This window comes from Protopterus annectens, chromosome 1.part2 (assembly GCF_019279795.1).
Source record: "Protopterus annectens isolate FY-2018-M chromosome 1.part2, PAN1.0, whole genome shotgun sequence".
NCBI classification, from domain to species: Eukaryota; Metazoa; Chordata; order Ceratodontiformes; family Protopteridae; genus Protopterus; species Protopterus annectens.
In genome coordinates, this window is record NC_056727.1 from 1,139,256,517 (window position 1) to 1,139,282,195 (window position 25,679).

The 25,679-nt window shown below is 37.0% G+C and overlaps 1 protein-coding gene across 1 annotated transcript in view; it reads right to left on the minus strand.

The window, feature by feature from the left end:
- Window positions 1-25,679, minus strand: part of LOC122792263 (thyroid hormone receptor-associated protein 3-like) — a 1,630,997-nt gene that overhangs the window by 1,544,385 nt on the left and 60,933 nt on the right. Inside the window, exon 2 of the mRNA XM_044060013.1 lies at window positions 21,120-21,218. The gene's annotated coding sequence lies outside the window, so the exon portion shown is untranslated. The remainder of the gene's footprint in view (window positions 1-21,119; window positions 21,219-25,679) is intronic.

Below are 25,679 nucleotides of genomic sequence, written 5' to 3' on the forward strand. Positions count from 1 at the left end.
GGATTAGAACAACTTAAAAGAACTAAGAAGAATGAGATACGTGTGTATGCATATGGGTCCACTTATAAATTTTGAAGTTTCAAAACTTCAAATTTCTTATGGTCGAGACCATAAGATCAAAGTATTACAACTTAGAAATATAAATAAAAAATAAAAAAATATATATATATTTTACATTTTTGCAGGGGGGCAAGCCTCCCTGCACTCCTACACCCCTACTAATTAAATTTACCAACTCAGAGCTCACACTACATTGAAAAAAATGGTAAATATATATTGTTCCACATTGTACGTCGATCTCCATTTAAACAGTTCAAAGTTTCAAAACTTCGATCTTATGGTCTTGACTAGAAGAAATTTGAAGTTTTGAAACTTTGAAATTTAGAAGTAGACCCTGTGATGCCCGTGCCCTGGCCCAGCAATCAAGGAGCCTCAATCCTCACCAGTAAGGGGCGTCTCATATAGGAGGAAAGGATAACCAATACACACAGTAAAGTGCAATTTCTCTTAAGAGCACACAGAAAGCACAGTCAGTCCAGGGCTGGTCGCTCCCTTGCTCTCCAGGTCCCCAATAAGACTCCCCACTGGCACAGCTATAGGGTCCAGATCTCAGCCTAGTGGGCAAGCTAAAACCTCCAGCACCCATTCTGTCCAACCAGTGCTTCGTGTCCCTGCCCAAGTAGCTCACACACACATATATATATATATATATATATATATATATATAGATGGGTCTACTGTTTTTGGTTGAAGTTTCAGTACTTCGAATTTTACTTGTATGAACCCACTTGTTCGAAGTACTGAAACTTCAAAAACTGACTATGGAGATCACAATACAGCACGGAATGGGAATATTCCCTTTTCCTCGCTGTAGTGCGATCTCTGAGTTGGTATATTTAAGTAGGGGGGTGCAGGGTGGCTTGCCCCCCTGCAAAAGCATGTTTTTGTTATATTTTTTTTTTTATTTGTGAGGCGATCAGGTGCCTAGACTTCAGCGAAAGTGCACTTTCGCTGAAGTGGGGTTCTACTTTTCATTTTCGGTTAAGTGACAATTCATTGTAAAGTATTAGACCCATATATATATATATACACATATATATATACACATATATATATATATACACACACACACACACACACACACGAGTAAAAAATGTGTGTAATACTAGAATTACTAAGAATAAACATCTTATGAATAAAATGCACAAGCTCAAGGAATGAATGAATTGATTAATAAAACAGCAGTATCAGTAAGTTAAGAAATATATACAAATACTATAATCTTGAATAGAGAGCAGATGATTACATAGCTATTTAAAAGGAGATTTTAGAAATACAAAATATACAGAACACGGCAGAATATTAGTGGGAAAATAAGACAGAAAAATACATTTAAATAAACTGTTTATAAGAAAGATTTCTATTACATATACCCGCATATGTCTTTTTAAATACCCTCACATCCCATCCGGTCCTGTACTGCGTAGGCTGCTGACTTAGCCTTAGGTGTATCCCAGAAAAATCACCTTTACCCCAGGTGCCTCCCGGTCTCTGCTTGGAATCCCTGGCTTCCCGCCCTTGAACGGACAGAGCACAAGAACTCCTGCTGTGCTTCTATAACTTCCTTGCCTCCCCAGGAATTATTTTGAATGCATGTACCTTGTTACTAATAGCTATAAATTACTATTGTCCATTAGTACAGCAACCCAGTGAGCAAAAGCTAGCAGTCTACCCTAGTCTTAATCCTCCCTCCCTACCTCTCTGGTGTCTTCCCCATTTCCACCGTGTCCGAGGCCTACCTTTGCAATTACTGAGTCTGGCCACTAGGTGGTGGCATCTCATGCTTCTTTCTACACGCCTATGTATGACTACACTACCTTAACCTAACTCTGCCCTGTTCTAAGAACCAGATTTAGTCACCCTTTCTTTTTATACCTTCTCTGCCCTGTATAGCCCCTTTCTGTTGTGAAACTCCTTAACTCTGAAACTAAGCACCTCTACTAGCCCCTTTCTGTTGTGAAACTCCTTAACTCTGAAACTAAGCACCTCTACTGTCGTCTCCTTACCTCAGACGTCTTCTCTCCTTCACTGATCCTCCTCTCTAACTCCTAGCCTGTTCACGTCTATCCCCATCTCATTCCCTTTCATCCTTCCACTTTCACTTATCCTCCCCCATACACCTACCCTTTACTCCTCACACCTTGGCTCAACTCTCGCATTCTTGCCTCAATCCCTCCCCCTCTTCATACAGTCTCCACCCCCAACTCTATAAAACAGTCCCCGGACTTGTGGCACCATTTTTAAATACCTTCACATCCCATCTGGTCCTGTACTGCGTAGGCTGCTGACTTAGCTTAAGGGCGAGTCCTTGCTATAATTAACAAAATGTATATGCTTGTTGTGGTTTCAGCGAGACTGAATACTCCGACAGCTTTAATTACGGGCCTCTGCTTTGCTTTCTACCCCTTAGCATTGTACTTGGGGTAGTTGGGGGCTCCTCCATAGCTGCACGTGGGACAGGTCGCTCACATTCTCTGGGTTACCTTCCGGCCTAGTTACTAGAGCGGTATACATGCTCGAGCCATTAACGGACTGTGCCACTTCTGCTGCTTTACCTAGTAACTGCATCTCTGTTGGTTTCCCCCTATTGAACCTCTTTTGCCCCGTATGAAAGTCTGTTTGTAGCTGTATGTTTTGATTTTCCTGATATCAAGAACAGAGTGGCGTAACGGCTTCCTAACCTTAAATCTGCCTAACAGCTGATTTAACTCTGTAACCACATCTCTGCTGATTTTCCCCCATTTGAACTACATATTTACCCCCTGTCTATGCCAGAACCTTACTGGTTCCATATGCTACTTTGCTGATACTGCAAACAGAAGCAGCATAATCGGCTTCCCCGCACTGGACTCTATTAAGCTGAATAACCCTGTAACTGTGTATCAGCTCCTCAAACCAAGCACGGCTTTCAGCAGCTGTGCGTGTCTGCTTTAGCACAATCAGCATTGTATGCTGAATGCGGCTACAACTGCTGATCCTTCCTTGTAAACTCTCTCTCTCTAAGAGCTCCTTTATCAACCTGACAGGTAAAGGCGAGCAGTCCCTATTCCTGTCTTAGCTTAGCAGCCTTTTTGCCCTTCCTGGGCCGCTAAGCTGCAGATATAACATCTGCGACTGTAATATAAAGCCTTTCAGCCAATGTGCCTTGCCTTAGCTGCTAAGCCGCTGATTAGGCTTCCGCAACAGTTTTAAACTTTAAAATGACCTTATCCAGCAATATGCAAGTGTTCCTGTGCAGATATTACATACCTAAACATCGTTGGTGAACCGCAAGTAACACTGAGCGGTTCTCCTGACTGTTGCAAATGCTTGCTTATCTGTTTTCATTATGAAAAATACTTGACTGCTCTTCAAAATGTATGTATGTGGCCACTGACACCATAGGCTTAAATAGAAAAAAACAGAGTGATTTTTCTGGCCGCTATTACTGTCTACATATTATTTATCCATTTTATTCAGTGCGACCTATAGACGACTACTACATAAATGTTGTACACTAGCTCCTGATGCCCTAGGCTTACTGCACCCTGTTTTAGTGGAGTGGCTTTTTTGTCCTATATATTTAATTTACTTACAAGTCTGTGCTGTGCTTTGTAGTGGAATGTTTTTTGTCACACATGTCTATGCTATGCTAAATTATACTGTGCCCAGGTGCTGTCTACTGAATGTTACTAACGTGCTATAATCATTAACTGTATTGCTTGAACCACAGTACAATGTCTAGAAGTGTGCTGCATTTCCTTGGCTAAATTGATTGTATTGATACTTTCCCTCCCGCTCTCTCATTTCTACCTACCTTCCCCCTTGGGATAGCTCACTTCTACTCGATGTAAGTTTTCCTTTTTTCTCCCCCTCCTTTCCTTCTGCTACTTTAGTGTTATTATTTTCTAGGTTTAAAACTGCTCTTTGTATTCCTTTTCCTTACAGTGTATCCCAGCTGAAACACATTTACCCCAGGTGCCTCCCGGTCTCTGCTTGGAATCCCTAGCTTCCTGCCCTTGAACAGACCTATGACCACTTTCTCTGCCTCAGGAATCTCCTCTTCTCTGATTGCCTCGGGAAAATCTTTCATATAGCTGCTCTAACTCGCTCTGTTCACCCTTCGGGCTCACTATGCTCCCCATACCCTACCCCCAATTCCCACCCACCCCCAGTGGTCCTAGCTATATATTTCTATCGCCACACCCCCTCCCATTATCACACCGCCCCCTACCTCAACAATTTCTTAATTAAGCTAATTTACCTTTTAGGTCCACTCCCTAACCTTTCCACACCTTACCCTGTATTGCTATATTTTATAGCTTCACTCTTACGACCACCTTTTATTTAGTTTATGGTTCACTTCTTCCCTCAAGCTACTTCATCTCATACAACACTTTCTCCTTTTCCCACCTTTATTCTTATGCACCTCACACCTTCCCTCAACATACTCCAACTCCTTTTCTACACATTCTAATGGACCCAACATACAAATCTATATTCAAAAACCTACTACTCTTAACTACAACTCTTGCTTCTCTTACAATTCCATACACACCAACCTTCTTTGAACATTCTTCTCTTCCTGAGCAGCACCACCCCTACCAACAAACTCTGTTTCTCACATAAACTCCCTCAAACATAGTAACATAACCACCACCTCTATCTATATACTTCCAAAGTACCATATATCTAACCATGTTACTTACTTCCTTGGCAAAAAAACCCTAATCAATTGCTACAAAATTCTTAAGTTTGTACAATATCCTCTACAACACCCCCTATTAGATGGTGATATTCATCCAAACCCTGGCCCCAATACTAATATTCCCAATAGCCCACACAACCTAACATCTCCTACTATCACTACCCCTAACAGACTGTCTAACTTCCTCCTGATAGCTCACCTTAACATCTTCTGCAGCATTAACAATAAAATTACCCACCTACATGTACTCTTAGAGGTGCACTCATTTGACATTCTCTGTATTACAGAAACATGGCTAAAACCCTCAACTCTGGACCAGGAGATTACCCCTCCTGGATATAATATCCTAAGATATGACCGCAAAATCAAAAAGGGTAGAGGTGAAGCCATTTTGTATAAATCTGAGCTACAAGTTTCACCCTTCAATGTGCTCCTACCCTCAGATACCAATGCAGAAACCCTTACTGCCAAGCTACAAATCAACAACTCCAAATCTATCTCATTTGCACACATCTCCCCCCTGGATATAATATTAATACACTTGAAAACATACTTGGTTACCTCTCTACCCACCTACCTCAGGAAACCATTGTGTTAGGAGACTTTAATATAGACTGGGCAACCTGTAGTTCCCCTAATCCTACCAATCATATAAATCTTAGGTTCATAGGTTCATAACTAGGCTATCTGCCCTAGGGCATTTATAAGCCTAGCCAGAATGTGTTTGGCTTTCGCCACCCATTTTAAATTTATTTTGCTATGCCCTTTTTCGAGGTTAGTATACTGTGCCTCTGTCTAACAGTGACACAGAAGTGATACCCGGGGTAAACCTACGATCTCCCATCCACTCATCAAGATTCCTCTTGAAGAGAGTCAATGAGGGACTCTGCCTAACATGGACTGGGATTTTATTCCAGAGTAAAGGAAGCCTCTGGGTTATGAATCTGTCCCTCCAGCATGTCCTATTTATTTCAGTGCTGAGGTTCAAGTCTCTCGAGCACGTAGCTCGATGGGATTTGGATTTTCTGAGGTGTAGCATGTCCATTAATTCCGGGTTGGACATGGCTTTATACGTCAGGCACAGATCGCCTCTGAACAGGCAGTATTGCCACTGAGTAGTGCTGGAGTTTCTTTAACCGGGCAGCATATGGCATCTGTTTGAGCCCTTTGATCCTCTTGGTGAGGTACTTTTGGGGTCTTTCCAGTTGCTGCAGGTGTCTGGTAAGATACATCCCAAAAGGGGCACTGTACTCAATTATGGGCCTGATGAGGGATGAGTAAAGAGGCACGATGACCTCCCCTGATCTAGATGTGAATCCCTTCATGATTAGGTGGGCTATATAAAATGTTTTTCTAACCACTTTGGCCACGTGGTTGTCAAACGAGAGATTGCCATCAACTTGGGTCCCCAGGTCCCTAATTACTTCTTCTGTACTTAATGGATTACCACCTATGTGGTAATTTGTGGGCACTTTGTTTTTGCCAAAGGGGATGACTATACACTTTTTGGCATTTAGCTTGAGGCCATGGCTCTGGCACCAGTTGTCTGTTTCTATGAGGCCCTTTTGAAGGATGCTTGTGTCGGCTGGAGTCTCGATTATGGCGCCCAGTTTGAAGTCATCTGCGAACTTGGTCAGCCACAGTCCTTCCGTGTTGGCCTGTACCTCCGAGAAATATATACTGAACAAGAGAGGTCCCAGGACTGAGCCTTGTGGGACACCACTTGTAACTGGTTTGGAGTCTGACATGGCTCCAGCAATTCTAACCATGTGGGTTCTGTCCTTGAGCCAGTTTGCAATCCATCTAGTGACATAGGGGTTTACCCCTATCTAGAATACCTGAGTGGGGTATTGTATCGAAGGCTTTTGCGAGGTCCAGGTAGGCTGTGTGGACCACCTTCCCCTCGTCAATGGTCTCGGTGACTGTTTCAAAGAAATCAACCAGGTTTAAGAGGCAGGATCTGTCCTCAACAAAGCCGAACTGGGTAGGATCCAGTGTCTGTAGGTCCCCAATATCTTTATTTATGAGGTCCATGATGATCCTTTCCATAGCTTGCAGACCAAGCTAGTCAGGCTTATGGGGCGATAGTTTCCAGGATCCGTTGAGGCACCACCTTTATGGAGAGGGACCATCTTCACGGTTTCTCACAGATAATAACCACTCCTACTAGAATCCATAAGCCAAGCAATAAGGAAACCACCCTAGACTGGATCCTTCTCAACAGCCATCTTGATACTTATAAACCAGGAACACTTCCCGATGATATCAGTGACCATATGCTAACCTATATCATTAAACAAAAAATTCACAGCCCTAATACTAATAATTTTAAATCCTCCCACTCCAAAAAATTCTTTAATCCAGAGAGCTTCCAAAATGAACTGAAAGCATATGACTGGTCACCTATGTTTCATCTTCAACTTGATGAAGCAGTGACCTACTTTAATACTAGATTCCTTCAAATCCTAGATTACCACGCCCCCTATCGCTCTTCCCAGATAATAACCAAAATTGCCCCCTGGCTTACAAAACATAGTAGACAAAAGATCCTCCTCAGAAATAACATTTTGGCCAAATGGAGAGCCTCCAAAAGTCCATCAGATCAACTTTACTTTAAACAGTTAAGAAATGCCACCAAGAAAGACATTCTCAGAGACAAAAAAAGACTATTACCTTCACCTCCAAAAAACCCACCAACAAAAACCACAAAAATTCTGGTCAGGCATTAACAAACTTCTTCAACCAGGGCACTCAAACTCCTGCCCCTTCAGGATTCAACCATAATAAACTCTAACCAGATTCTTGATGCCTTTAATAACTATTTTACTGAAGCCATTCTAACCCTAGCTAATACTTTACCACCTATTACCACTCCACCATTAAATACCAATAATACTCCAACTCCAACCTTCCATATACAACCTGTACCCACATCCCTCATTTGCAACCTCCTTCAAAAACTTAAACCATGCACCACTTCTGCTGTCTTCCAGCAGAATACCTGCAAATTGCAGCTAAAGCCATTGCCTATCCCATCTCCATCCTTATAAATAGAACAATTTTAGAAAGCAAAATCCCTTCCATATGGAAAGTATCCCACATCATCCCTCTACACAAAGGTGGGTCATCTACTGAGCTCTCCAACTTTCGGCCTATCGTCTTACTCTCTCCAATAGCTAAAATAATGGAAAAATGCTTGACCACCTTCTCCATAACAATTTACTTGCCGACTGCCAGCACAGTTTTAGGCTATTCCATAGCACAACTGCCCTGCTATCCTTTTCTGACTCCATAAACAAAAATCACAACAGTAATACTTTCTCCTCTGTACTATTTATTGACCTTTCAAAAGACTTTGATATGGTGAACCATAACATGCTTACTGACATACTAAAAGCCCAATCTCTGGACACACAAGCACTACAATGGTTTAAATCCTATCTTGAAAACAGACAGCAAGCAGTACTTTGGGATAATAATCTTTCTACTTCCCTCCCTGTGAACACCGGAGTACCACAAGGTTCTATTTTAGGACCTCTTCTCTTTTCATTGTTTATTAATGATCTACATACTAAAATTCCTCAAGCCACCTGCATACAAAATGCAGATGACTCAACTGTAATTTGTTCAGCCAAGTCCATAACCTCTCTCCAGTCCCTCACCCAAACAGTATTTAACAATGTTGAAAATTGGTTCATGCAACACTGCATCCTTCTGAACCCCAAAAAAACAAAATTATTACTCTTTGCTCTTACTCATAAGTCACCTCAACTACACTTCACAGTGACCTCTAACAATGGAACATATCCCCTGATGCTACAACCCTGATGCTACAACCAGTCTACTAGGAGTAACAATTGATAACAACATTAGCTATGATGACCATATTAATTCTACAATAAAATCTGTCAACAAAAAACTAGGCACCCTTTACAGAATCAAACCCTTCCTTACCCCTTCTGCCAGAATCACTATTGCCCAGACCCACCTGATCTCTACCCTGCTCTATGCTTCTGCAATATATAAACTTTCCACCAGTTACAATAACATAGCCAGATTTGCCAATGGCACCCCCTTTAGAACTCACCACTGTCACAACCTCAAACTGGGATGGTTAGAACTGCAGAACCTACTACTTTGTCAACAACTTATCACCCAAAAGATCCTTTATCACCCTAATAATACCCCAGTCCTTACTAATCTGATAACCTCCTACAAAAATCTTGCAACACTACACTCAGCTAACAAGATTCTAGTTTCCACTACTAAATCTAACAAAGCTGGAGACTCACTTTTCACCAACTCAGTAGGAAAAAGCTGGAACCAGCTTCCTCGTGAACTTTCCTCTCTTGTTTCCATTCATCTTTTTAAAAAGCATCTTAAAGAATATCTTAAAACTCACTGGCTTTGTCCCTGCTCTAACCCTGACTGAAATCTCTTTCCCCTTCTTGCTTTCTCTACACTTCTCTACTCCACTGTTCTATGTCACATACCTGTAATATTGATGACCTTCCGTACAAGTTTATCTGAACCTCAATGTAACAATGTGCTGTAATTCATTTGACTATTACTATATTATTGTAATCTTTGTCATTGCTAATGCTTGGAGCTTTTCTCCCTGGGCATCTACTGAAAATGGACATATATCCAGCTAGACTAGCCCGGTCAACAAATGTAAAATAAAAATAAAACAAAAATAAATATGTTGGAGATGTGAATGTACAAATTATCACACAATTTACATAGAAAATCACAAAAATATTTGAAAATAATCTGAAAGCTGAAATTTGAAGCATGGTCATGTCAACTTTGACGCTTTTACAAGTTGCATGTTATCAGATTCACTAAGACTACCCAACTCATTTCGTAAGCCAAAGCTGAAATCTGAGTGTTATACTGCTGAATCATTGATTCAAGTAAAATATATTTTTCAATATGTTTGAAGGGATTCACTTCATAACACTGAAAGCTCAAAACACTGAAACCAAAACACTGAAACTTCAAAATCTTGAAAACTCAAAACACAAACTCAAAAACACTGAAAACACATATCATACATATACTGAGTTTAGACATAAATCATAGCACTTTCCACCAAGCCCCCCTGCACCCCCCACACCCCCTGCTACTTATATATATCAACTCCAAGATTGCACTTCACTACACTAAATGCAATCTTGGAGTTGATGTATTTAAGAAGCAGGGGGTGGGGGGCACAGCCCCCAAAATGGGGAGTGCAAGGGGGCTTGCCCCCCTGCTTACACTTGGTGGAAAGCGCTACGATTTATGTTGTTTAAACTCAGTATATGTATGATGTTTTCAGTGTTTTGAAGTTTGTGTTTTGATCTTTTATATTATGACGTTTTCCCATTTTCAGTGTTTTGAGCTTTCAGTGTTATGAAGTGAATCCGTTTGAACCTGGGGAGGGAGAATGAGATTTAAATTAAGCACACTGTAACTTTAGAGTACAATACACACTGCAGTTTTTTTATTACTCCATAGACAGAGTAAGACATTCTATTCGACCTAAGTAATGTACATATTTTTATGTAGTAGTTTAATAAGCTAAATGATTTTTAAACATTTTGATACTGCACAAGTTTTGAGATATAGACATGTACTTTAAAAATTAATTCAGAGCTTTTGTTAGGTCTATAAAATAAGTATATATTTTAACATGATAAATATATATATATATTTGCATTAATTTCCCTTTTATATTATAATTTAATAAGATAAGATTACCAATCACCTGTAAGTTTAAAGAGGTCTTTATCTCTTCAGGTTCTACTGTGTTATACTTAATTTATTCAGAGATTTAGTTATAACAATGCTGAATGAGTCAATAACTTAGGAATATTTAATGAATAATTCATTACAACTGTTACATAAATAGGTATACAGCACACTATTTGTTGGATTTAAAATTTGCGATTAATACAAAAGGATTATTAAACTTACATAGTAATGGGGGGAGTAGTTTTAAATGGCACAATATATAACTAAATTAATACTTCCTTATTAATTTTGATGTCTATATCTATCCATCAGCAACTTTTTTTTCCCATTTTTGCACATGTGGTAGAACATCACTTAAACAGTGAAAATCATCTAGAGCCAAGATTTACATTTGTATACATTACATTAGCAAGTCACAGTAGCCTTTGGCTTGTTTTGGGATTAATTTTTAGGTATTGGTACGTAGGGAGATAGTACAGTAGTTTGTCTATTCGACAGGCAAACTAGGAACTTTGATATCCATGGTAGATTACATTATATTAGTGATACACACGGATCTATATTACCACATCAAAAGCACAGGTCAGCAAATGCCTGTTCGCCAACCAATAAACAGCGAACTCTAATTTCCGCAAACACACACACTATAGTGAAATTTTTCCTAGGGGAAACAAATCGCTTGGCCATCATCATGAATTTGCCCTTTTCCCCCACTGTAGTGCGATCACAGAGTTGGTATATTCAGTTGGGGGGTGCGGGGAGCACAGCCCCCATTCTGATAGGTTTGGAATCCTGTCTCATTTCTGTTTGGCCAAGTGATTCCCCCCCCTAGGAAAAAATACGCTGAAGTGGCTGTTGGCAGAAATGACAGCTCACTGTTTAGGTGTTGCCGAACAGGCGTTCGCAGAATTGTGCTTTCAATGTGGTAATATAGACCCATACATAAAGTTACAGCTGTAGACTTGACTTTGCTTTTGTAATTTAAAAGTTTTAGTAGTTTAGTTTGCAAAAAGCACAAATTCAAAAAATATAGAATGTTAAGATAGTGCCATGCATCAGAGTCATAATTAAATTAATATGGTGGATAAATGTATATTATCTTTTTAAAGAAATCTTTTTAAATACACAATATGGATAGTTTTAATCTATTAATGTAAGCAGATTAAATAATGGCAACAAAAGAAAATTATTAAAGAGATATCTTAACATTAAATAGAGAAGGCTTCACATTCTTGCAACAGACTCACTTGATAGATAAAAACATACAATATGTAAATGAAATGTTACCATTTGCTTCTTTTAACAAAAAGAGGAGATGAACTGCTATACTTTGGAGAAAATTTCTGCAATGCCTGGAATCCAGGAATGATCCCAAAGGAATGTATACATTTGTAATAATTAAATATAATGGCAAACCCTACACAGTAGCTAATTTTAATGAAAACAGAACAGGTTCAAGAGTGGCTAAAGATCACTTAAATTTACTACAAAGTCATTGGAAGGGTCGTTTAATTTAAGCAAGGGATTTTAATTGCATATCTAGTACAGAAGATACAAGTGAACAGAAGAAAGCTAAAATACTGGTATTAGCTAAAGCATTAAACACATCGATTAGTAATAATAATTCAGTTGATTTACTTGTAAAAGCAGAAGATAAGTCACTCTTCTTCACTCATTATTCTTATCCATATGCGATCCAAACTGGAACTGACAGAATTTATTCCTCGAAAGATTTACTTAATAAACTGAATTAGTTTAAAACTATTCTTTGTCCTTTATCTGATCATAAAGAACTAAGTATTAATATATTAACGGATATAAGGAAATTTCAGAATATATGGAATCACAATATGTGGGATGGAATTAAAAAAAATAAGAGTTACCATAAGGAACAAATTGAGAATTTTCATCTTTGAATGATAATGATCAGGTCAGTAAAGTCATACTATGGACTCCTTAAAAATGCAAATTAAAGACAGACTGAGAAGATGGGCTACTTGTTAGAAATACAAGAAAAGATACACAATGAAGTCTGAACAGCAAGCAAAGAAATTAGATAACAGTGAAGTCAGTCAAAAATTAATGACAAAATATCACAGTTTTAATCCATAAAGTAGAGATAGCTTTAGGAAAAATAAAACCATACAGTTTGTGATGACTTCAAAAAATCTATATAGATTACTAGAAGATATTAAGCAAAAATGCACAAATCAAAAATATCCAAAATCCTCACACTAATAAGCTTATTTCAGACAAACAGAAAATGCTAAAAAAATTCCATGAGGATATTAATAAACACAAAAATAATCCTGATTACAAAATTGACAAACATTTAAAGAAAAATGTCGCTGATAAACTTAATGACCAACAAATACCTCTGCTGAATAAGCCTACAAATACCTCTGCTGAATAAGCCTATTACTACTAGATAGAAGTTAAAGAAACTTTAAAAAAGGAAAATGGTAAAGTTCCAGGGTTAGATGGTTATGTATGGAATTATACTGCTTCCATTAAACATTTTAGAATTACTGAGTGATGTTTTCTGGATAATTCAGAGTGACAAAATAACGCTTCTCTCATGGAAATTTCCTGTAATCTCATCTATATTTACACAAGAAAAAGACATTAAAATTAGTTCCTTATTTTATTACAAATAGAGACTGTAGAATATTTACTTCCATTTTTGCTACATGATTAAGAGATACAGCAGATTAAAATCAAACAGGATTTATAGTCAATAGATTAAGGTATAATATAAAAAGCGTAATAATTATCTTAGATTTAGCAAAATGAATTAACAATAAATTGGCCCTAATTAGCTTAGATGTTGAAAAAGCTTTTGATTCTGTAGATTAGAACTGCTTGTTTAAAACTTTAGAAGCGTGTGCATTTCCAGAGCAGCCTACTGGAATACTGAAAAAAAATCTGTATACAAACTCCAAATCATAGCTTAAAACTGGATCTTACATTTCTCAAGGATTCACTTTAAACAAATGCACAAAGCATGGGTGTCCGGTTCTGCCCTCTACTACTTTAATTTAGTTATTGAACCCTTAGATAATATTAAAAGAAGCAATGAAAAAATTGGAATCTCAATTAACAGGGATTATCAATCTATAATAAAGCTTTTTTGTGATGAATTTAAATCTCCTATAGTTGGTAAATATATTCAATCTAAAATAAATGAGGAAATTGACAGGTTTCAAGAAGTGTCACTGCTGAAATTTAATAATAAAGAAATTGAAACTTTAAACTTGGTATCTAGTCATCAATTTAACACTAAAGATAAATATAAAAATAACCAGGAAGAAAAAGAACTAAAATATTTTGGTATCAAAAATTCTTCCAAGATGTAAGATTATTAATAGTTCTGAAAAAAAAAAATAACTGAATTGTTACTTCTTATGAAGAAATGGAATTTTGTTTTTAATAAGCACTAACCTTTTCATATATATATATATATATATATATATATATATATATATATATACATAAATAAATGTGTACTACACTGTTTATGTATAGGTATAGTGTGTGTGTGTGTGTGTGTGTGTGTGTGTGTGTGTGTGTGTAGGTTTACTATCCAAAAGTTGAAAATAAAATGTACGAACTGTACGTTTACAGCACAAGTATTTACAGTTTTGCAGGGAAACAAGTCCTCCTGCAAATTATATATTCCAACTCTGAGATCACACTACTGTGAGGAAAAGAGCTTTCCCAATCCCCAATGTATTGCTATCTGCTATCAGAATGCAGAATGCACACTACCATTCATTAATGTCCATTTGAATACTTGCAGAATGACATTACGGAAAATGGGAAAGACGCATTTGTCCACTCCAGTTTCGTGTAAATGCCTTTCCACATTTTGGTACTAAACCGTGTATATACTGCAGTCAATATCTTTAATACCTGACAAAAAAAACTTTTAAAGAAAATGGAAAAAATTTAACTTCATTCTCATGGTATCCAAAAAGTCAATAACTTCTTAATTTAACTTAAAAGGAAAGTAATTTCAGTCTTTAGCCTCTACATATATGAAATGAATTCTTGAACAGTCAAGAAATATGTTTTTAATACTCCATTAATATCAAAATGGAAAATGCTGTGCTCCCATTGCACACACTTCTAGATTTAAGAAAACTCAGAAGAATGTTAAAAAGAATTTACTAAACAGTATGAGAAAAAAAAAAACAAAGTTCTACCAGAGGAACAAATGCACCACCAGATAGTTCCACCACAAAGACGGCAGCAATAATGAGAAGTATAAAACCAAAAATGCTAGTAGAACAAACCAAGGCAAAGTGGAAACAAACACAGACGTTTTATTATGTGAGCGCTTTCACGGCTAACATTGCCGCTTCTTCAGAGATTCAAAAAAGCATGGTCATTCAATTTAAATAAACATCAGCCAATAAAAATACAGTTACAATAAAACAATTATGTAACTGATGTAAAAACAATCGAGATAGTGATAAAAATAAAATAAAAAAGTAGTAGAAAAAGATAAAAAACGTAAAGATTCTGGTTGAACACATTTTATCGTTTAAACCTTTATCTTTATTACCCCTCATCCTTATTATCCATTTTAATTCAGAATTCTAACACAGGAAGGCTCTTGAGGTTTAATGTTAGAGCAAACTGTGACACTATGCATTTGTTTTACCTGACTCTGTGTCAAGTCTGCTCAAGCTTTTATATCTGTAAAACTGATCATAGATTCCGCGACAGGATCATAGAGCATATCTACAGCATTAATAATTTCATTTGCATGAATGCCTTGGCCAGGCACGTTAATACATACAGTATCTAACAATTTTAGGTTTATGGCCATTGAAGTAATATATGCTGATGTACCGGGGGGGGGGGGGGGCATTGAGAATAGGGTAGAAACTTTCTAATTAAAATGGATGAGGGGTAATGCAGATAAAGGTTTAAATGATAAAATATGTATTAAACCAGTTTTAAAAACAGAGTCTTTAGGTAGATTGTGTTTTTTTATACTTTTATACTGTTTTTACTTTACTTTACTTTTTAAACTATCTTGATTGTGTTTCTACATCAGTTGCTTAATTGTTTTATTGTAACTGAAGTGAATGGCAATGGTTTTTTGAATGTCTGAAGAAGCGGCAATGTTAGCCGTGAAAGCGCTCACATAATAAACGTCGTTGTTTATGTTTCCACTTTGACTTGGTTTGTTCTACCAGCATTTTTGGTTTATACTTCTAATTTACTAAAAAGGAATGGATTAGTACCTATGTCAGATTGCTTTGAAAAAGGAAAAGCTAAATCCCAAGTATATTTAATGCAATTATATAAGATGGACGAATCTGCTAATCAGTTAATTTAATTTCTTACTGATGCATAATATTAATTTGTACATAATAAAGAGTGAAGATGAAAACTATTCTTCCATTGTATGAATATAAAGATCCCATCATCAAGGGTAGATTGACCTATAAAGGAAGTCTGTCCCAAGTTATACAAGTTAATTATAAATAATAATACTAATAATTGTGATGCAAAATTCTGGAACTTTTTAGACAGTAGTGGACTGAGTGACTCAATACACGTTAGGAATAAAACTTAGTTACTTAAATCAGTTAAACTTCAAGTTTATATTGGAAAGTTTTTATGTGGAAATACATACACAGAATGCTTACTACTCCCTTTATAATCTCTAAGTTTAATAAAATGACTTTGTCAGTTTGTTGGCGATGTAGTAAAGCTGATTGGGCAAACGTACATGGATTGTGAAAAATTAAATGCCTCTTGGGAAGGGAAGAAGATGTTTTTAGGGGTTATGGTCTGATTTCTTTAACTACATCAGTAATATCAATGAATGTTCCACTTCCTGTATCTGTAAAAGCCAAAGAGCCAGAAATGTTTTAGGCTCTCTTGGCAGTTGATAGAAAAGTCTTAACAAAAAAAAAAAAAAAAAAAAGGAAATCAAACTTAAATTTAAAATTTCTTTTGCAAGTAGAAACCAACAGCAACACTATGTAAAACTGAAAAAAAAAATCAAAATAAGATCTATAAATCATATGAAGATAAAATACCAGCACCCTTAATGCGTTAATTATACAAGATTACCTTAATGATGCGAAGTATTCCTATCATTGTATAGCAATACATGATACTGAATTTCATCCTCTCTTTATATATTCTAAATACATAAATTAATAAAAAAAAATTCTTTTATATGATATATTTGATGAAGGGTTGGAATACCCGAAAGTGCTCTTTTGTTTTTATAAGTAGTCTGTAATGCTTTTTATTTGCTGTTTTATTAACCGTGTTTTTGATACCTCAACGTGGTGGACTCACAGGACTTGCTATTTAGAAAAAAATTCAGGTAAACACCACTGAAATATGCTCCCAGAAAAACAGGAAAATAAGAAGGCATTATGCTGAAAGCGCTTGTCCTGTCATTGAGGTGTCTGTGGATTTTTTCATTAAAGATTTTATTTATCATTTGTCTGTGGTGATATGCCCCTTGTTTTTCTGCATTTCACAGAACTTGCTTTTATTTTTGTAGTTTGGATTGTTACTGTGTTTTTTTTTGGCAGCCTATTGGACTTATGTTTGGGACTATATATACAATATTTGCGTGTCTGTGTGTACAAGTCTCTAAACACCAGACAGTTAAATGAGCAAACACTACTGTTAAGATCAAAAGAATCTGAAGACCAAAACATATAAATGCAGGAAGGCAAGATAATGCCTCACACTGCATAAGATATGCTCAGATTTTCATGCCCAACTTCTTTTACTATTTATAAGTGTTCAAAAACGCACCAACCTAAACTTAGTTCCGTGTCATAGCAGAATGAATCCTGGACTATGACCAGAGTTGAGTTAGCAATTCAAGCTCTGGAAAAGTCAGGCAGGGAGACGGGAGTGAATATCCAGAGCCAAATCATCCACCCTTGGAGGAGAAAGTTCACTGTGGCTTGTCAGTTGAATGAAACAAAGAGGTAACACTAGGGGTCATTTCTGAGAAGTGCAAGCCATCTGAGCACGTCACCCTGGTGCAAGTACACTGACTGGGAAATTACATCTGTGCATGTATGTTTGCATCAGCATGCAGCAATGTGAAGCTCAAGACAGCCACTGTAAGGATTGGGGTCTCCAAGAGGGAAGATAGGCCTTCGATCACCATTAGAGCTTGTAGGGGGTGAGGGATTAAGTATGCCATGACCTGCTCTCTCTGGTTTTGGAAGGGTTTGTGTGCATTTCTGCCTCATCACCGACATTCTGGTAGCTTATAGTGATCAGTGATAGAGGACCAGCTTGAGTTTACACGAGGCAGACAGACAGAGAGTAAGGAGAAAAGATCTTCCTCATCACAGTAATGTAAGCCATAAGGATTTCACCACACACAGGAATAGACCTGCACTGGCAGTAACTAGGTGAAGAGGAGCCCTTAAAATGATTTGACAACATTTGTAAATACATCACAGCATCTCACAAGTCAAGGCCTGTGAACATAACCCAAGCAAATTTACTTTACTCTATCCTGACCTCCTTAGATTGACAGGTACGTCCATAGATGTTTAACGAGGCACTTTCGCCCATGTGTGATGACACGCCCATTAAAGTCTATGGACGCAAGTTTTTCTTACACTGATGTCACCTTTAGAGTTCATTGCTTTTACTCACTGGCAACAGAGTAAGGAAAATATAGATTTTAAAACTTCTCTCTTAAAGAAGTAAAACAATGTTCGCCAACAGGCAAAGGTACTATTCATCTGTTTATTCACCACATATCATGGTGAACAGGATAAGTTACAAATGATCGGCAAATCACTTTAAATGGCACTGAATTATGGATAGGGAGGTCACAAAATCTGTATTAATGATACTGTGGCAGGCAGCCCTCCTAAAATATATTTCTAAAATGGGTTACTGATGTCTCTGAATTTACATTTACAGTTACCTTTCCCTGTTGCATCATGCATAGATGATTATACTGATGCTGGAAGTTACTTTGCTTAACAAGTGTGAAACTTAAGGCTTACGGATTGTATCATGCAACTACATAGCATTTACTAACCAGATCGCTCTCAAACATCCATATTACATAATACAGTAACAGCTTTTCTCCCTTGGTCTAAAAGTCTGAAATGATGAAACACTTATCAATTACAGTACATAGAAACAAATACTATACTACACTATTTCCAGTTATCAGTACAACATTACAGGCTCCAAGAAAAACACAGTAAGAGAAATAAAGCTCCATACCTTTACAGTTCAGCAACATCTGGAAGCAAACTGGTGCATTATTAACAAAGCTATATATCCAAACTCAGAAAGTCTGGGGCAAAGAAAATGCGGCAGTCTTCTGGCCAGCACATTCTTTAAGCAGCACTTTTCACTTAGCATATTACACGCTGTGTAAGCTTTTCAAACCATGGTACAACTGCAAATCTTAGAAAAACAAAACACAAGCAAGTCACCTACCTAACAAAACAAACAAAAAAAGATTTTGATACATAAAGCTACTTCAGAGTTTGGTGACATTAAACTGTGCTACAGATAAAAATGACTTGGTGGCTACAAAACAGTGTCAGACACCCACGTTACTTTCCTTACCAGGATGTAAAAACTAGATGCATTCTGGCATATTCACCTTATCAGAATAAAAAAAAACATCTAAATAACAGAACATTAACAAATGGCTGGATGGATTAACAATGACTTAAGTTTTGTTTATCACTAACTACTTCACAGCCGCTGCCAGTTAAATGCCTCAAATATGATCCAGTGCAAGCCAGACATCAACATCATACTGCACTAGTTCATACTTCCATAAATCCATATCAGGGCAGGGGCTGACTATGATAGAATACAGCGTAGCCCCAGCAGTAGGTTCCCTGTTCTGATTCACATATATAAGAATACAAGACTTCTAACTAATATAACCTCACCAAGGAGAGCTAGCCTGTCAAACTACTACTTGGTGCCAGCGGGCTATTCCTACTGCACCATTTGGCAGCATGCCACAGAGCTGTGATTTTAGATTAGATTAGATTCTAAATAAAGAAATAAATATGCACAAGTACAGAAATATATATTACAAACTGTTAATCAGAACATTTACCAACTTACAACTGCATTACTGAACACAAAATTAGAAAGGATGCAAGGGCTCAGACAGACAGATACAAGGAATCATATTTTAACTGGTTTAATAACCATCATATTAAATATTGTTAAAAATGCTTTTACAAGCACTGGGCAAATTGCAATACTTAGCAAATCTAAAAAAAAAAAAAAAAAGAATTCTTCAGGCTTGCGAATGGTGAGAGAAAATCAAAATAAAAATTCAACCTTGAGGACCATTTCATCCACATTATGAACCATAACTAGCATCTTTTGTTTGTTTTTTTTTCAATCAAATGTTGCATTCATCTCATTACAGGGTACTTTTTATTTCCTTTAATACACACCCAAAGACAGACACAGAACACATTCCAAGTAGTATTTCAGGCTACTTCTTACAACAGCATCAGTTTGCAGTCTCTCTGCCCACCATTGGCTGTGTGTTAAACTGCATATTACTTCCTTCTAATTCCTTTTTATCGTCCTCTACTTCAGAAGTCACTATCAAAGTCAATGTCAGAGAAAGAGAAGGTATAGCCGGCATTTACAGCCTTAACAAAATTAATTAAGTCACTCTGAGAAACTCGGATAGGGTCAAGATGTCAACAGTAGAAGAAAGTAGAAGCAATGTTCACAAATGATTACCAGGAGTTCCAAGTGATGGGCCTCTTCAGCTTAAAAGCAAGTAATTTAAAAAACTGATGAAAAATTCTGAAACTAACACAATACAGAAGTTGCAGCAAAATTTTACTGACACTCTCTAAAGACATTCAGAATATGCAGAAATTTATAGCACTATCAGCGCAAGTGAATGAAGAAGCAAGGCAACATAGACCTGCCGGGTATCACATAATGCACACATGCTGCACCAAGGGAAAAAGTAGACCAGGCAGTAAAAGTTAATCATGTTAATACATTACATACTACCAGGACAGTTAGGAAGTATGTATAAAACAATACTAACCACAGTGTCATAAAATGTGCTAATACTGCATGTAAGATCAAAATATTAGAAAAGTATTTTTTTGTTTTTTTAAATTATGTCAGTTTCTGGATGGAGGTGTCCTTTAATTTGCCAAAATACATACTGCTACCACACATTCTAGGCAATGACTTCCTGTCCTAGAAGTTTTCTCCCAAAGCCTGATCATGCACTGGGGGTGTATAACCCAGTACTAGAAATGCTCCTTAAGATATCACGGTGACTATGCACCAGGTTAGCTTGCATAAAGTACAGCACATTTAAGTAAATAATAGATACTAACACAAGCTGTGCAGTTTTGTTTTTATTTTTTGACAGAACCTCTGCTGGTTCAGCCAGAAACCAATCAAATGTAATTCTGACTATTATCTAATATACTGTGCACCTACCCTGTTATGGCAAAGCAGATCAAATTTCAGTGGTTTTAGATTTCTACATGCCTGTACCACGCTTTGCAACTTTGTTCATTATTCATTAATTAAGTCACCACATGAGAATTTCTAAAAAGTGTAAAGAAATGAGGGGAAAAAAAAAAAGACTTACACATCATAACGCAAGAAACAGCATATCCCAAATTGTTCAAAGCCACGTGCATTATAAACTAGACAGGAACACAGTAGGCATGTACTCCATACAAGCAACCTGCAAAACAAAGGACCTCAGCTGAAATTGTCAGTTGACACGGTTCAAAGAGCTCAGATATACAAGCAACACATTTTTATAAGGGGAAGTGGCTTCAACATGCAAACCAGACTGAAAAGTTTCCATATCTTGAAATGGACTTTCTGAAATAAAAGCATCTCTGAAAGCTGTAGCATGCACAACAGTATTACTGGCTCATGTTACTTTCCAAAAAGTACACTGAAGCACACAATAAGCTACACAGACTTCACTTTATAAAAGTTTTTTTTTTTCTGAAAAGAACGGAAAACTGATTTACATGGAATTAAAACACAAGTTACCCCAGATATGCAGAAAGCAAAGATGTGAAATACTCACCCTAAAAAGGATAACGTTTTACTATTTTGGCAAGTATTCTGTTGACAGATTGCTTGTAAGATTTTAGATGGGGTAGACAATTAAAAACCTTTCTGTGCATAGGAAATAACCTGTATTTTTTTCAGCCACTGGGGCTAACCAGGGGTAAACGTGAATCTCGCGCTCATGCCTTCCTCTGTTCTTTTAAATGAAAAAAAAACTCCCAGAATACAAAATGCAAACCTCCGGTCAGAGAAACTAGAGGAAACCTTAATACTGCTTACAGGAGACTGCAAAGATGTAAAGGCTACACCATCTAACCCCTTAAAACACATTTTAAATGAAGTGGACGGGGTTCTGTTTCTTACTCACTACCCTGCATTGTGAATGCAGACAAAAGGACGATACCCAGTAGAGCTGCAGCCATGAGAAAGGATATACATTTATCCTGTACTTACTATGATGCTGGATTCTCTAGGAGCCAACAATGCAAATAAGACTCGAGCAACTTGAGCTCAGCCCCAACCTCCCAAGATGTACCAGCACCATTCTTTTTCCTCAGATCAAATTAAGCTAGCAAAACTGCTACCAGATAAAACTCTCTAAAATTAGGAAAAAGAAATGGCCTCATTGTACTGGTGAGGTTAGTCAGGGTAACTGTCAATTTGAAAGGGGACAGTGGATGGACACGGATAGTTAAGATCTAATATTATAGTTAAAGTACATAACTACAGCAGACTATCCAGTCTGTCCACTTCAATGGATGGGGCAGATTCCCCAGCTAAATCTTGGGCGGAGAATAGTGGTTCTAAATGAGGACCTGCACCTAGACACCACATCCAACTTGTCGTATTTACAGAAGGAATGCACAGGTTTCCAGAAAGCTGCTGCAGAAATATCAATGGAAGAATTCCTGAAGTATAAAGTAAAATGAATGCCTCTCACAGAATGTGCCCTGGGTTTTTATAGTGAAGGTCTGCTAATGGAAGCACAGATATATAAAATGCAGTCTGGCAGCCATCTTATTAAAGAAACTTTTGAAACCTTTTAATCCTAATTTGGAACGCAAAAAACAGTTGATCATTTCTGCAAAATTCTTTGTGAGAATGTCTACAGACATTTAGACAAAGGCAGATGCATTCTTCCAGTTTGAAAAAGAAGGAAAAAAAGACAATTAAATACAAAGATTGGTTCAGAGTTAATACATATAGAGTGGCTCCCTTGGGTAAGAAGTAAAGGCTTGAACATTAAGAAATAATGGCTTTGTGAAAAAGTATGGTGGTTTTGTAGATGGGACTTTTTTCTCAAAGAAGTTATAGCTTAAAAAAAATTTCAGATCTACTTAATGGCCTGGTTCACTGGGAGAACGATCACTTTCTCTAGGATGAAATGAAAATGAGATCCCAAAGTAGTTTGTGTTCTTTAATGGGGGGGGCTTAGAAAAAAGTACCACTAACGAAAGCTTTGCAGATTCTTCAAGAAGAAAGGGAATGAGAATTAAAACCTTTGTGAAAAATTAGAAATGGTCGCCAAATGCACTTTGATAGTTGAAAACATTTCTCATGCATCAAAAAAAAAAGTAAAGGAGGGAATTGAATGGGCTGGAGCAGAGAAGGGATTCAATTATCTTTGTCTGTTCCAAAGGAAGACACCTACTTGTACAGTTTTCAAGTAGATTTCTGAAAGGCTATACGAACATGGACCACCTTGGAAAGAAGACTGAAGGCCCTGCATTTAAATGAATTGAAGAAATTATGCAATTAGTTGAAGGAACAGTAAGCCAGGGCGAGCCCTGATGGATATGGAGATAAACGCTATGAAAAAGGCTGCAGAAGCAAACAGTCATGCATTAAGCAAGACCAAAGCAGGGTACCACAAGAGACAAGGCCAGAATGACGCTCTGACCAGCCTGGCTTTCTGGATGAACCTAACCATTAGTGGTAAAAAAGAGAAAGCATTATACAGACCCAATGAACACTAATGAAACAGGACACCCTCGGAGTGCCCATGTGGTGGTATTATGGAAAACAGGTTGCTGCATCTAGTGTCGGAGGTCACTGCAAACAGTACAGCAAGGCTACTCATATTGACAGAATAGGTCACCTGCCAATTCAGGCAACACTCCTGAGACAGCAATATTTTCCTAACAAGCAAGTTCACCAAGGACTTGAACCAGCCAAGAATGTATATTGCTATAAGAAAACGCTATTCCCCAGTGTCACACAGTCTCACAACACAAGGGGTATTGTAAGGTGTCCTCTTGCTTGCTAACACATGCTATCACAACCATACTGCATGTGTATAGAGCTTATACCCTGGGCAGAAGGTCCTGAAATTCCAAAAATAGTAGGAAGACTGCTCTCAGGTCCAGTACATTAATGTGCAAACTGGCATCTCATAAGTCAACCACATTCCTTGGACTGCCTGCGCTATATAACATATTTTCCCACCTCAGGGCAGATACATCTGGGGTAACTGTGACCAAAGGTACAGCAGAGATTAAATGGAAGACCTGCTGAAAGACAGCTGAAATCCAATCACCACTACAAGTGCTACTTGTACATAAATGTCAAGCTGAAAGATTTTGTTCATATTGTTCTCCATCTGAGGCCATTGTACAATTCAAGTCCACTGAATAATTTGCATATAGTGTTAAGAAGAGTGTTGTTGCCATCAAGGCTAAGGCTTTGAGAACATAGCTCCAGAATTACTTCAGTTACCACAATATATGACTATTCTAAGTGGAAGATACCAAATTCTTAATATGTAATGAAGGAATTGAGCCTTTGCATTACAGACCTGTTATCAATTTAAACACATATTGCAATAGCAATAAATCAAAAGTTAAAATCAAACATTTACACTACATTTTATTTCCTACTTCACCTGCCTTTTGCCCTGCCAGAAGGCCAACAAAAGCAAATGTTTACCTACAGGTTATAAAAATCTATTTTTTCAAGGGCTTTTCTGGGACATGAAAGAAAAAAATCTTACAAAACTTGATGCATCTAAGGTATTTGACTTTTTAACCAGGAGCTGTATATGGCGTGTACTAAAATATTACTTTGTACAGATTTCAATTAGAACAACTGAAAATCTACATGCAACATTTGAAAATCTAATGCAACATCTAAAATAACGATTAATATAAATAATGAGGTCACACCTCCCTTTGCCGTCTCCAGTGAGTTAAGACAAAGTTATCTGTTATTTGCTACTTTATTTGTCTTGGCAATTAATCCATTACTTTTTAAACTACAATAAGCTACATCAGAAAGGCAGTTAATGAAAAATAATTCATTTGATTGTATATGCAGACAAGACAATTGTTATGCCTACAACTTTAGATGATGATTATCAAAAATATCAGATACTATCAACAATGCAAATAACATTGAAGGTTATGTTATCAATTATGAAAAATTTGAGATAATTCAAATTAGAAAAACAGCAAGAACAAATAGAAACCCTTAAAGTATTATTCCAAAGGTAGACTTTCTTCAAAGTATTGGTGTTAGAATCAAAATGTAGTATGATGGTACAAGTAATATTTACTTAAATAAGATAATTACTCAATGCATGATAATTTATTATAAATTTCTCATTATTACACAGTTACCATCATTAAAATGTAATACTACCTATGATCATTTTCCCTACAAAATGAATTACCTCTACAAAAGTTAAATGGAGGCCAAGAAATTAATTATTACTTTTGTTACAAAGAGGAGACTCCCCTACAATCCAATAGCAAGTTGTGATGCCTCTCCTGTCACAAGGCACTTCATGTTTAACGGACATTCAAAATATATTTCTTGTTTATTAACTTAATTTTCAATATGGCATTAAAATGATCTAACAGTATATTAGAGACTTAGTAGTCAATTCAATATGTTCAGTTTTGAAATATTAATTATTGATAGGATAAAATTATTTTAAGATCAAATCATTTTAAGTTCATATAAATTAATTTCTTTAAAAAGGTTAGTCTTCCTTAGGGAGAATATATTTCTTACCCTTATCCCATGTTGAACATTTTCTTTCCCAGTTAGAAAATTACACATGGAATACTTGGGTAACAGATACAAGACTCAGAACAGATTTTATTAATAGACCATATAAAAT